Source organism: Alligator sinensis, unplaced genomic scaffold, assembly GCF_000455745.1.
Source record: "Alligator sinensis unplaced genomic scaffold, ASM45574v1 scaffold1113_1, whole genome shotgun sequence".
NCBI lineage: Eukaryota > Metazoa > Chordata > Crocodylia > Alligatoridae > Alligator > Alligator sinensis.
Window position 1 is genome coordinate 341760 of NW_005843040.1, and position 14285 is coordinate 356044.

Below are 14285 nucleotides of genomic sequence, written 5' to 3' on the forward strand. Positions count from 1 at the left end.
GGGACTCATGGGTTCCTGCAGCAGCCTCGGGGCTTCAGGGGGCTCGTGGGAGAGCCCCCCACATGGCATGGGGCAGTGTGGGGCAGCGGGGATTGCCCCATGCCAGGCAGGAACTGGCGAGTCTGGGGTTTAGGGTTTTTTTTTCCTGAAATAGCCGGAGCTGGGGCAGGTGGGGCAGCCATGGGGGAGGGGACTAGGGAAGCAGGGGGGTTGGGGAGCCTTGTGGAAGAGCCCCCCCATGCAGCATGGGGCAGTGGGGGGCAGCAGGGATCACCACCCCTCTGCCCAGCAGCACCCAGTGAGTGGGGCTTTTTTTTCAAAGTGCTGGGAGCTGGGGTGGGCAGGGAAGCTATTGCTGGGCAGGGAAAGCGGGTTGGGGATGAGACTCAGTGATTTGGAGATTTGGCAGCAGCCAAATCTCCAAATCAGATTCGGCCAAATCGATTTGGGACAGTGATTCGAATTACCGAATCGAATCACTGTTCCCCACATCGGCCAAATCTGAATCCAAAGTGAATACTAGCCACTTCACACAGGCCTATTGTAATGTCATAAGTGCTGGACTTTGCACTTGTCCTTGTTGAACCTCATGAAATTTGTTTTGGCCCAATCCTCCAATTTGTCTAGGTCATTCTGAATCCTAGCTCTACCCTCCAGCGTATCTATTAGGCCTGTGCAAATAGGGAACTATTTGATTCAGATTCAGATTTAACCAGTTCAGAGGACAGTGATTTGATTCAGAGATTTAGATCACTGTCCTGAATCAATTCGGCTGAATTGGATTTGGAAGATTAGGTGCTGATTCAGAGAGAGTCAGTGATTAGGCCATAGACTATAATGGGGAAATACCTATAACTGCACCTCAAACTGCTGAAAGCAAAACTCGTGTCATGTGTGTGTTAAGGCAGATTTGGATGAAAACAGCAGGGATGGTAGCCCCTTCTCAGAGCATGGGGTCTGTCAAGTTTCAAGGAGGTAGGTGCAGAGGTTTCTGGGAAACTGCACTTCAAGCTGCTGACAAGCAAAACTTGTGACGTGTGACTGTGTGTATGTGTTAAGGTGTGGCAAGATAAAAACAGCAGGGATGGTAGCCTGTAACAGGGGGCCTTCCTGGTGCCAATTAGATCTCTGCCCGTCTGCCTGTTTCTGGGCCAGCCACCCACCCCTCTTTTGCTCAGGCAGAAAAAGCTCAAAGAAGGGACAGAAAGGCTGCAGACAGAGGTTTATATCCTATTTCTACGTCCCTCCCCCACAGCACTGTGATTGGAAGGGGACTCAGGGAAAGATCACAGCCACTAGCCAGCTACAGATGCCAGTCTTTCCTCCCCTGCTCCCCCTCCCTCTTCTCAGTTTCTGGTCCCCTGCAAGACTGCCTTCTGAATCGCTGAATCGCCAAATCTTTTTCCAAATCTTTTCTGAATCGATTCAGACAGGTTTTTTTTCCTCCCGATTCAATTCGGAGTCGGTGATTCAGCCTCTGAATCGGGCCATATCTTCTCCAAATCGATTTGGCGACAGAAGATTTGCACACCCCTAGTATCTACTATTCCCCCCAGCTTGGTGTCATCTGAAAACTTGCTGAGGGTGCACTCTATGCCATCTTCCAAGTTGTTGATGAAGACATTGAACAAAATTGGCTCCAGGATTGATCCCTGAGGCACTCCCCTTGGTACCGGTTGCCAACTACAGACTGAGCCATTGATTACTACTCTCTGAGCCCGATGCTCCAGCAAGTTTTCTCTCCACCTTATAGTCCATTCATCCAACCCATACGTCCTTAGCTTGCCTATGACAACATCATGGGATACCCTATCAAAAGCCTTGTTAAAATCAAAATATACCACATTCACTGGTCTCCCTGCATCCACAGAGCCAGTCATCTCATCATAGAAGGCAATCAGGTTGGTCAGGCATGACTTGCACTTGGTGAATCCATGCTGACTGTTCCTAATCACCTTCTTCTCCTCCAAGTGCTTTGAGATAGATTCCTTGAGGATCTGCTCCATGATTTTTCCAGAGATTGAGGTGAGGCTGATTGGTCTGTAGTTCCCTGGATCCTCCTTTTTCCTTTCTTAAATATGAGTTCTATGTTTGCCCTTGTCCAATCATTCGGGACCTCTCCTGATCACCAGGAATTTTTAAAGATGATGACCAGTGGCTCTGCAATCACATCAGACAACACCCTCAGCACCATCGAGTCCCATGGACTTGTATATGTCCAGCTTTTCTAAATAGTCTCTAACTTGTTCTTTCTTCACTGTTGGCTGCTCACCTTCTCCCCAAACTGTGCTACCAGGTACCATAGTCTGGGAGCTGACCTTGCCTGAGAAGACTGAGGTGAAAAAGGCATTGGGTACTTCAGTCTTTTCTGCATCCTTTGTCACAAGGTTGCCTCCCCCATTCAGTGAAGGACCCACAATTTTTCTGATCCTCATCTTGCTACTGACATATTTGTAGAAACCCTTCTTGTTACCCTTCACATCCTTTTCTAGCTGCAACTCCAACTGTGCTTTGGCCTTCCTGACTTCATCCCAGCATACCCGAGCAGCGCTCTTGTATTCTTCCTTAGTTATTTGTCCATGTTTCCACTTCTTATAAGCTTTCTTTTTGTGATTTAGTTTACTGAAGAGTTCCCTCCTAAGCCAAGCTGGACTTCTGCCATACTTGCTAGTCTTCCTGTGCATTGAGATGGTTTGTTCCTGCACTCTCAGTAAGGCTTCTTTCAAGTACAGCCAACTCTCCTGGACTCCTCTCCTCCTCAGTCTGTCTTCCCAGGGGTTCCTGACCATGAGTTCCCTGAGCGAGTTGAAGCCTGCTTTTCTGAAGTCCAGGGTCCTTACTCTGCTGTTCTCCTTCCTTCCTTTCGTCAGAATCCTGAACTCTATCATCACATGGTGGTTGATGTCCAAGTTGCTAAGGGATGCACCTGCTGATAACAGTAAGCTTTAGCTTCTTGTAGCTGTACTGTAGATGCCTGCATTTTCTTGAAGGTACCACGAGTTTCATTCTGTACCAGCTGAAGTCAATGGGAGCTTTGCCTCTGCTTGTGAGGGGTCTGACCAAAGGGCCCATCTTGCCTATCATCCTGTCTCTGACCATGGCAAATAACAGTGCTTTAGAGCAGGGGTGTCAAACTCACCTTGTGCCCTGGGCCAGATCCAGAATATGGGGCTCCTTGCAGTTTGGATCCAATGTGGGACATTAAGTGATAGCCACAGCAGCAGCAGCAGCCACCACAGCTACTTTGGCACCAGTGGCAAAGCAATGGCAATGAGTGGGGCAGATGGCCACAGGCCAGGTGGCTGCTTGTCATATTGGAGTTGCACAAGTGATGGCAAATTAGACAGATGCAGGGCTATCAAGAACTGTTGTGCCATCCTCCTTGGGCTCTCCCTCCCTGCATACATCACTGAAGGTGGTGTGAGCCAGAGCCACAGGGCCCTAGATTCTGCAGGAGGCCATGTTCACTATTGATAGCTATGCCCCCAAATCCCCCAGTCCACCAGTAACCCAGCAGGCCAGATCCAGACTGTGGGTGCATGATACCTCGACTTTAGAGGAACAAAATAAGATACACGGCATGTGTACATTAATCCATCCTTTGACATACTCTCCCAGTCACCTTCCATAGGTTACATCCCTCTTGTGTCCAATAACCCCTGATGGTCTTATCCTCCATAAATTTGTCTAATCCTTTTTTTAACCTGTGTGTTTTATTGTCCTCCAACCAACATGCCCTCTAAGCTGTGTGGTGTGTGTGGCCATGCAGGTGCACTCATGCCGGGAGGCCAGGTGCGCCTGCATGGCCACACATGCCACACAGCTTAGAGGGAATACTGCGTACAACCATCCTGTAACCATGAGCTCCATGTCTTAATTTTTCATTGTGTAAAAAATAGTTCCATTTGTTTGCTTTAAATCTGCTGCCTGCTGATTTCATTGGGTTCCTCCTATTTCTTGTATTATGCTGTATAGTAAACAACAGTCCTCTCTTCCCTTTTTCCTCAACACTCACGACTCTATTGACCAGTATCATATTCCCTCCCGGTCAGTCAATCAGCTTTTTTTCCAGGTTGACAAGTCCTTGCCTTTCCAGTCTTTCCTCATATGAAAGCCTTTCCACCACCCTGAAAATCTTTATGGCCTGTCTCCATACCATTTCTAATTCTAGCATATCCTTTTTGAGGTAGGTTGGCCGGAGCAGCATGCAGTATTTAAGGGGTGGGTACACTATGTATTCATATACTGGTATACTTATCTTTTCAGTTTTGTTTTCAATTCCTTCCTATGATTCCTAATAGTGTGTGAGACCACTCCACAATGAAGCCAAGATCTTTCTTTAAAGGTAACAGTGAATTCAGAGCCCATCACTCTGTTTGCAAAGTTAGGGTTTTTTTCCCCTGTGTCCATTACTTTACACTTACCAATGTTAAACTTCATAGATTCATAGATGTTAGGGTCGGAAGGGACCTCAGTAGGTCATTGAGTCCGACCCCCTACCTGGGCAAGAAAGAGTGCTGGGGTCAGACGACCCCAGCCAGGTGCTTCTCCAGTCTTCTCTTGAAGACCCCCAAGGTAGGGGAGAGCACCACCTCCCTTGGGAGCCCATTCCAGATTCTGGCAACCCTTCATCTTCCACTTTGTTACCTATTCAGTTATGTGACAGTTAAAGAGTAAAGAGTTACAAAAAGATGTCACACTGATTCTTCTTTTTTGTAGAGGAGGAAAATGTTTTGCTGACCATAAAAAATATGTGAAGGAAGGAAATAAACACAAAAATACAGCAGCAGAGTTTTAAATACTCAGTTAGGAAATTATTTATATTGTACCCCAAAAGGCAACTGTAAGAATATTTGTGATTGTTTTGAGTTGAAGTTATTGGTCCTCAAAGCCTACTGAACTGTTAATCTGTTATCTTCATAATAGTTACAGAGGCTGAAACCCTCGTTTAAACCTATCCAAAGAACAGGCAGTTTGCCAGCTCTTCTTAATTGTCAGACAGTCTCATGTATTCCCAAATGTTTCTTATCTCCTCCAAAAGAGAAGATATATTCTCCTTGTCAGGAAAAATAAAAACTTCCCATTAAAGAACAATATAAAACATTCCACCTGAAATTGAATGGTAGTAGGCTGCCTTGGATTATAGTCAAATTAAATTTTAAATTAAAATAAAAAGGTGTTTTAGGAACAGGTCTGGACAATACTGGTATTAGTACCACAGAGGAATGTCTGCTTGAGGGCTTCCTTCAAACATCCCGTATGCCCTTCCCTTCTGCTTCTTTGTAAAAACAATAAAAGGATCCCCCCAACAGGATTTCACTTGCACAGATTCATGAATCTCTACTTGCGTGTGGCTTGTTCAAATGAACTATGAGCGAGTCTGACTCATCATTTCCCTGCTTTGTTTAGCCTATTAGGCAGTGTTAGCATTTACATTACAATTGATCTTAAAAAAGCAAAAGATTTGCAGTAGTTCCAGCCTTAGTCCTTGTGAGTTACTACAGGAAACCTGCAGTCCCACAAGCAACTCTCCACCTTATTGACATTGTGTTTGCTACCATGCTGTTTACTGAATAAAGTTGCTGATGACGTCTCATTTTCACACAAGCTAATCTCTCAGCACCAGTATGGTGAACTTCTCTCTGAGATTGTTTCCTGCAGTGTAAGCCCTTGCACCTTCCACCTCACTGAAGTGAAAATCATGCTGTTATTAGCTAGCTCATTGTAAGAAGTAATAGGGTTGCAGTGCAGCAACCAACTCCTATGAGAAGGTGGCTGCCATACTTCTTCAAGGCATCTCTATCAGATAATAATACTCCTCCCATTGCCTAGGGAGTCAGAGAAATGAAGTAGGAGGATTGCAGGTAAAAGGATAGTGGAAAATGATGGAAAGACTCTTATAGGGTTATGCCAACTGGGTTGGGTGCTATGTAATTCCTTCCCATTGCTCGCTCTCTGTTTTTCTCTGTCATGGCAATTTCCTCAGCACTTAAAAAAGTGTGTTACTCTTTCTGCCCAATACTTGTTCCCTCAGCTGTTGTGGGAACACTGACCATAGTATTAAGGCCTTCTAGAATGGGCAGAGGACTGTAACAGTAGCACAAGCAGTAGGAATAAGGCGTATCATTACAAAAGGCCTTTTGTAGTTGCAAAGGTCATCTCAAACTCAGGTTGTTCCAGAAACTCGGACAGCAGCATTGGTATGTAGCGAACTACGAAGTGGCTGTAGTTAATGTTCCCTCTAGATAGCTCTAACTGCAGCAGTCTGCCCTGGTCAGCTGTGTAACCATGGAAGCATTTCATCCTGTTCTTCTGGGCTCAGCATTGTAGAGCAATCTGGTGCCATGTGGGTGCAGTTGCAGATGGATCACAACACGGACACATTAGATCTGAAACTGGGGAGAGCCTTTTGTAGTTCTGGCTTGGAATGCCTGCCCTGAATGTGTTAGCAGTGTGTATTCAGTACAAGCAGGTCTGTTCATGCTCTCAAAAGGAGAACTGGGGAAAGGCTGTAGTACCAGCCCCAAGTATAGAAAAGTTGTGATTCAGTTGCCCTTTGTGATTTTCTTTCTTTTAGCTGGAAATCACGAGATTTTTTTCCCTAATAGTATTTTATGCTCTTAGACTACGTCCAATAAGTGTGGCCATTTTCCCCCAGGGACAAATAACAGCAGCACACCTTGTGCCACTGCTGCTTTCCCCCAGGGAATGCCCATGCCACACGCACTCTGGCACACGGCAGGTTACCCTGAGTTGTGTAGGGGAGGCTGTGACTGGCAACAGCAGCCTTACCTGGGGCCTTGGGGGCCCTGGGGAGCTGCAGCGAGCCTGGCCAGCAGCTGGAGCATGGCTCAGCCAGGCCTGCCTCCGGTTTTGGGCCACGCGCGCTGCCTCCATGTGTGCTGCCCTGCTTTTTAAGGCTTTTTAAGGCATGGGTTTTTTTAACCCCAGGTCAAAAATCCCCTGTGCTGCAAGGCAGTATTGCAAGGAATGCCTGCATGTGTGGTGTCTGTCTGGAGCACCACAGACTACACAGCTGCCCTCATCTTGACATGCAGCCTAATGCACCATAGTTTCATAGTAGTGTGGGGTCAGAAGGGACCTAAATAGTTCATCTAGTCTAACCCCCTGCCACTGGCCGGAGCACACGCTGGGATCACGCGACCCCAGACAGGTGTTCATCCAACCACTTTTTGAATTTAAGCAAGGCAGGAGCGAGGACCACTTCCCTAGGAAGTTGGTTCCAGATCCTAGCCACACTAACAGTGAAATAGTGCCTCCTAATTGCTAACCTGAACCTATTCTCCAGCAGTTCCTCGTCACCCCAGGTGCTGCTGGGGGGAATAGGGCCCTTCCTATTTGCTGCTGATCTCCCCTAACGAGTTTGTAGGCAGCCACCAAATCCCCGTTCAGTCTCTACTTGCTGAGGCTGAACAGGTTCAGGTCCCTCAGCCTCTCCTCATAAGGCCTGCCCTATTGCCCTCCAACCAAGCGGGTGGCCCTCCTCTGAACCCCCTCAAGGCAGGCCACATCCTTCTTAAAGTGCAGTTCCCAGAACTGGACACAGTACTTCAATTGTGGCCTGACCAATGTCGCGTAGAGGGGGAGTATCACCTCTCTAGACCGGCTTGAGATGCATCTTTGGATGCACGACAAGGTGCAGTTGGCTTTGCTGGCTGCGGTCTGGCATTGGCAGCTCATGTTCATCTTGGAGTCAATAATGACTCCAAGATCACTTTCCGCCTCTGTGCTCTCAAGGGGGGAGCTCCCCAGCCTGTATCTATGCTGTGGATTCCTTCTCCCCAGGTGCAGCACCCTGCATTTATCTACGTTGAACCCCATCCTATTACCATCCGCCCGCTTCTGTAGTCTGTCTAAATCTAATTGCAGCCTCTCTCTCCCTTAAATATTTTTTTATGTGCGGCAATCAGTATGGGCTCATCAAAGGCAGGTCCTGCCTGACCAACCTGATTGCCTTTTATGACCAAGTAACTAAATCCTTGGATGATGGTGTCACTGAGGACGTAGTCTTTCTAGACTTTAAGAAGACTCATGGCTGAACCTCTCACCCCATCCTCATCAATAAATTAAGCGACTGTGGCATTGATGCCTACAGAGTTCGATGGGTAAAAAATTGGCTGATGGGGCGCACCCAGAGAGTAGTGGTGGACGGGTTGTACTTAACATGGTGAGATGTGAGCACTGGGGTACCCCAGGTCTCAGTACTCAGGCCCGCACTGTTTAACATCTTCATCAGCGACTTGGACGAGGGGGTGGAAAGCATGCTGTCCAAGTCTGCTGATGACACTAAGATGTGGGGCGAGGTGGGCACACTTGAAGGGAGAGAGAGGCCGCAACTAGATTTAGACCGACTACAAAAGTGGGCAGACGAGAATAGGATGGGGTTCAATGTAGACAAACGCAGGGTGCTGCACCTTGGAAGAAGGAATCCACAGCATAGATACAGTCTGGGGAGCTCCCCTCTTGAAAGCACAGAGGTGGAAAGGGATCTTGGAGTCATTATTGACTCGAAGATGAACATGAGCCACCAATGCCAGACCGCAGCCAGCAAAGCCAACCATATCTTGTCATGCATCCAAAGATGCATCACAAGCCGGTCCAGAGAGGTGATACTCCCCCTCTATGAGGCCCTACAAGGAGAGACTGACGGACCTGAATCTGTTCAGCCTCAGCATGAGGAGGCTGAGAAGGGACCTGGTGGCTGCCTACAAGCTCATCAGGGGGGATCAACAGCAAATAGGTAGAGCCCTTTTCTTCCCAGCACCACCTAGGGTGACAAGGAACAATGGTAATAAGCTGATGGAGAATAGGTTTAGGTTAGAGATCAGAAGGCAGTTTTTTACAGTTAGGGTGGCCAAAATCTGGAACCAACTTTCCAGGGAGATGGTTCTCGCCCCTACCTTGGGCATATTCAAGAGGAGGTTGGACGATCACCTGTCTGGGGTCTTGTGAACCCAGCATTCATTCCTGCCTGTGGCAGGGGGTTAGGTTAGGTGATCTGTTCAGGTCCCTCCTGACCCTAGCTACTATGAAACTATGAACCCTCCCATATATATACCCCAACATATGTTATTGAACCCCCACATACAGCCACACCCCTTCACAATGCCCCCACGGACACCACCACCCCCCACTCCCCTCTCTTTGAAATACTTTGGGCTTGTTTTTAAGGCAGGTCTTTTTTTTTCCCTCACAAGACTTGACAACACTCCTCCAAGCCCTGCTCCTCATGGCTGGTAGCCCCGGGGTGGGGAGCGGGGGGGTCTCAACCAGCTCGGGGCCCATAAGTTTGTTTTCTTAAGGACCACTAATGGGTTAATCTGGCCCTGGCAGCCATGTCCATCAGCCATGAACACTGGTCAAGGAGAAGGGAAGAGAAAGTGTAACAGCTAAGAAGTCTCTGCAGTATATTAGCTGCCCTTCTTGTTTCAGTGAACACATTCCTGAAGAGTATCCCTTAACTATGAAGACATATAAGAAGGAAGTTGGGAAGGGCACACGTTAATGAATTGAAAACCTGGAGAAATAGAAGGTGTTTAAACAGTCCCGAATGATCATGCCTGCTGCATGTGTAAAACTAGTAGCCTGTATCAGTGGGAAGTTTGGCGTGTGCAAGTACTCCACTCACAGGCTATGACAGTGCTTTTAACTGCTGCTAATATTCTTAGTTTGAGAATTCTTTGTCCCAGTGGATGAAGTTAATGATTGGGGTCATTCATGTAAGTGGAAATAAAGTATCTCCAGGCACTATAACAATTATAACATAATTGCTGGCCATAAATTTCCACTTGCCTGCTGTAGTAAGTTGTTTTTAATGAAACAAATCAATTTAATAATATATTCAGAGTGGGCTGTGCACTCAGTCATCCTCACAAGTTATCATTACCTCTAGTCAAAAGTATCTTTTGAGCAAAAGTAGTGAAAAAGGAGTTTTAACCTCTGTGTGGTTTGCATGTTTTTAAACTGAAGAGATTTCTCCTTCTAACTGTTGAGGGGACTCCCTTTTAAGGCCATTTTTTTTTTTAATGGGAATGTACACTCCAGTTAGAAACACCCACTTCCCAGGGTTTGTAATAGAAACATCAACATAACCTAAATTATACTTTCCATAACATGAGACAAATACTCTAAATCTTATACTGTTCTGCGTGGTTCTGGTTTAAATCTTTAGGAGGTGCTGGTGATGTCCCATACTTTCAATTACTGACCCTACAAATTCCCTTCCTTGGAACCTTCTGTTCCTTGCATGTTCTTTGAAAGTAGAACCCACGTAAATAATTGTGGGCTGAATCTAGTCTTCCTTGTTTTAGTGGCAATTCCCACTGAAGTTAATGGAATGAGGTGGGTGTGCAAAAAATAATGGAAATAGCCCTTTTTGGCTGCATCCACACAAGCAGGGGCATGTGTTTGCAGCAGCACAAATAGTAGTGGGCACGGCACAAATGTGTGCCGCTACTTTGTGCTACAGTGAATGCCCCTGCTGGTGTGGTTTGCAGTGGGACACATTGTCCTGCTGCTCCATGTGCTGCAGGGGGAGCTGGCTCAGTGTACCTCAGTGCAGAGCTGGCCAGCAGGCAGCCCCCCCGCTGAGGCACCCTGTGCCCCAGCCAACCAGGGAGTGGCACTTGGAGATGGGGGAGCAGGCAGCCCTGGGCTGCTTGCTCCCCTGTCTCAGCATTTGTCCCAGCACATGGCACTTTGGTATGCGTTGTGCCCCTTTCTTTTGCAGGGCTATTTTTGCTACCTGGAAATCCTGGTAGCAAATTTTGCCCCAGTGCTGCAAATTAGCAGCAGGGCACACGTTTTTAAGTGCAATATGTGCAATTATGTGGTGCTGCAAAGAGGCCTCTGCTCCTAGTGGCCTCTAAAACCAAGAAAACCCTGTAGAAAGAATACAGATGGCTTTCTGATTGTTTAAATGTTAACCCTGGCATAATTGACCATGATCCTGTTATTTAGTTTGGTATCTGAAAGCAGATCTGACACAACATAATGAGGACTGTTCCCTGAAGTTGTGAGTGTTTTAAAAAGTGATTAGAGATGTGAACTGAAATTGCTGGCAGTATCGTCAGCTTTCACGATATTATGTACTATCGTGCTATGCTACCAACACTGTGCTAAGGCCAGGGACACCAGTGGCAGATATTTGTCAGCCTAGCTACTAGTTTTGAGTGCTTAAGCAGTGTAGAATTGCCACTTTTCACTGTTTGCACTCTAGTCTACTCTTCCCTCAACAGGTGTAAGTAACTTCCACACATTAAAGGAAGAACAGCCCCTTAGAGCATAATCTGTTCTCCCTTTTGTTGACATAAATCAGGAGCCACCCCTCCCACCCCAGCTCTGAAATTAGCAGCGTACAAGTATATGATATCAGATGCAGATTCTGAGTAGCTAATATATTGTTTCTAAGCAGATGGTAAGGAGGACAAATACGAAACAAGAATTAATGCATGGAAAGAAGTATAATATGGAAAAAATGTGCGCAGGGAAAAAAAATAAAACAGTCCTGTACCAAGTCATGGCTTTCCTATAACATTCCCACATATAGGAACAAAATATTCTCTCGTGCACTCCTCCTTATAAGTTTTGCAGCTCCTGGGAAAAGTCATATGGCAGAATAGAACAGCAGTTCCAAATATAACTACACCGAGCAGATTAAAGGAAGTCTAATGGGGATAGTCCAAATTAGCGTTTTATGAAGGGAGGGTTTTTTGTAGACTTTTTTTCTGGTTCCACCTTTATTGCATATCCATAGAGCTCTGAAAAGTATAACCAGTGTCAGAGTTGTCTGGGGTTCCTGGCACCATTGAATATACCATGTTGTCTTGACATGTATGGAAATCTCTCCATATGTCTGTCATTCTTTGTTCTCTGCAATCTATGGTGCACACCACCTAATATCAGTATTTCTCTTTCATATATACCTTTAAAAAGCATTGACATTTAGCCAGGTGCCATTTCATATTGAACTAGGTATCCCTTTTCCTCCAGCTTCCCTGCCCTATGCTGTCCTGTTACCTCCCCCACCCTAGCCCCCTTCCCTCCCCTTCCATTTTTAGCATATTTATATTTAATGAGATTGTAAGTGGTTTGGAGCATGGGGTTGACTCATTCTATGAGTCTGTAGAGCAGCTCCTAGTGCAAGAAGGGCCCTGCTGATGGCAGGTGGGGGGTGAAGAGGACTCAACTCTTATGTTACTACTAATGACAGTAAGACTAGTACAGGGGATTCTCAGCTTTTTTTCCACAGGTGTGTACTGATGCAATCTGAAAGCAACCGTTGAAGGCTTGAGGCTTTGTGGACAATCCAGCATAGTAATATAATGCATGTAATGGATAGCTTGGCTTTTTTTGGAATAGAATCATCTTTGTATAATAACTTTTATATAATTGCAGTGATGGTCTAAGTATCTTGATATGCATAGCACAAATGAGTCATAGAATACCACCAAAATGATCATCTTGCTTCTGAAGGCAGAAGTGCTTTGAACCCCTAGCTGGTAAGCTGTAGTTTCCATGTGTAATTTCAGTAGGTGACAGCACAGTAACATAGAAAAAACCTTAAACGTTCCCTAACTGACAAATGGCCAGGCTCGTTAACTTGATTAAAAATGAAAACTTACTACTACTGGTTTCTATGAAGATGGCAGATTGTCTTGTGGTTTCAGTGTCAAAGTGGGGTGCAGACACTCTGGGTGCAGTTTCCCTGTCACGGACATCATGTATAACCTTTCTGAATGAAGGACTTAAGAACTTTACTTTCACCTACATCCCAAACTGTGGTCCTGAAAGCATCTACTCAGCTACTGCTTAACCTCTAAAGGGCCTAAATATATTTACCTAACTAGACGTGCCTCAGGTATGCCCAAAACTGCACCAATCTTGCCGGGGCTGAGCAGCTCAGCATTTTCCTCATATAAAGTTTTTGTGTCTTCAGAAACTTGGGGTGGCATTCTATTCTTTTTTGGGTGCTTTGACAGCTGGACTTTGTCATTGACATGCTTGTCTAAGTCCCCAAAACACCACTTACAGAGGTTGGCACTCTAGTCCTGTGTGCATAGCCCTACCCACATATGTGACCAGAAATAGAATGCCACTCTATATGTAAGTCGCATTTTCGGGACAATCATGTATGCATGTAAATCTGGCTGTCTAGGCATCTAGAAAAGAACAGCCAGCCACCTTTGGTGAAATCAAGTAGGTGTTCTCTGCTTGTACCCAACACACACAAAATGACAGAGTCAGCGTCTGCACAAAATCAGGTGCAGTGACTTCCTTTTGAAGTAGGGTGGTGCCATTACTGTCCACCTTTTGTATAATGCAACAGTGGTTAGAGCAATTACCTAGGAAGTGGGCAACTGAAATTCAGTTTCTTCCTCAGCATGAGAGCATCCAGACACCTTTGCTTTCACAAGCATGCTCTAATGTCCAAGCTGTAGCTTACAATGGGCAGCTGAGAACTCTCCACAGCTCCTGTTGAATCTGGGCTCCATAGCAGCAAAAGAATGCAAAAATTAGTAAGGCCAATGTGAGCAAGAGAGAGTGTGAGAATGAAAGCAAGCATGACAAAAAGAACATGACTCTAATTTAGTCACTGAGAGACTCAGAGGGGAGATGGGGGACCTGGATTTCAGTTCCTGCTCCCACAAGGTGCAGACAGAAGAGCAGCTCCCTGTTGCAACTCATAGCACTTTGCAGGAAGCACTGTGAGTTGCAACAATCTTCTGGACCCAACTGCAGTTCGCGGTTGGGTCCAGGAGTTGGGGATGCCAGCTGCTTGCTGCGAGCCTGCAGCCCAGTCTCCATAGCAATGCCGCTCCCCCGCTCCCAGCCCGGGAGCTATTTTCAGAGTTGGAGAGGGGAAAGGGAGCAGAGGGAGCTCATTCTTGGGGTTCCCCAGCTGGCCCTGAAGGGTGAGGTGGGTGGACTGGACTCCAATCCACCCAGCCCACTTTTTAGCACCAGCTGAAAAAACCCCAGACCAAACTCCCTCTGCTCCCTTTCCCCACTCCCATTCTGAAAACAGCAATAGGCTGGGAGCTTCATAGACACAACTTACAGAACATGCTTTGTTTCAGAGCATGTTCATCTAAACCCTCATACATTGTTCATCTGAACTATTCCCTTGCTGCCATGTTTCTGGACTATGAGGACCCCCTGTGGGCCAGATAATACTGCCCAGCGTGCTATATTGTATGGCATACAGAGTCACTCCTGCACATGGCCAGATCCAGCATATGGGATTGGGTCAGCATGTAGATGGA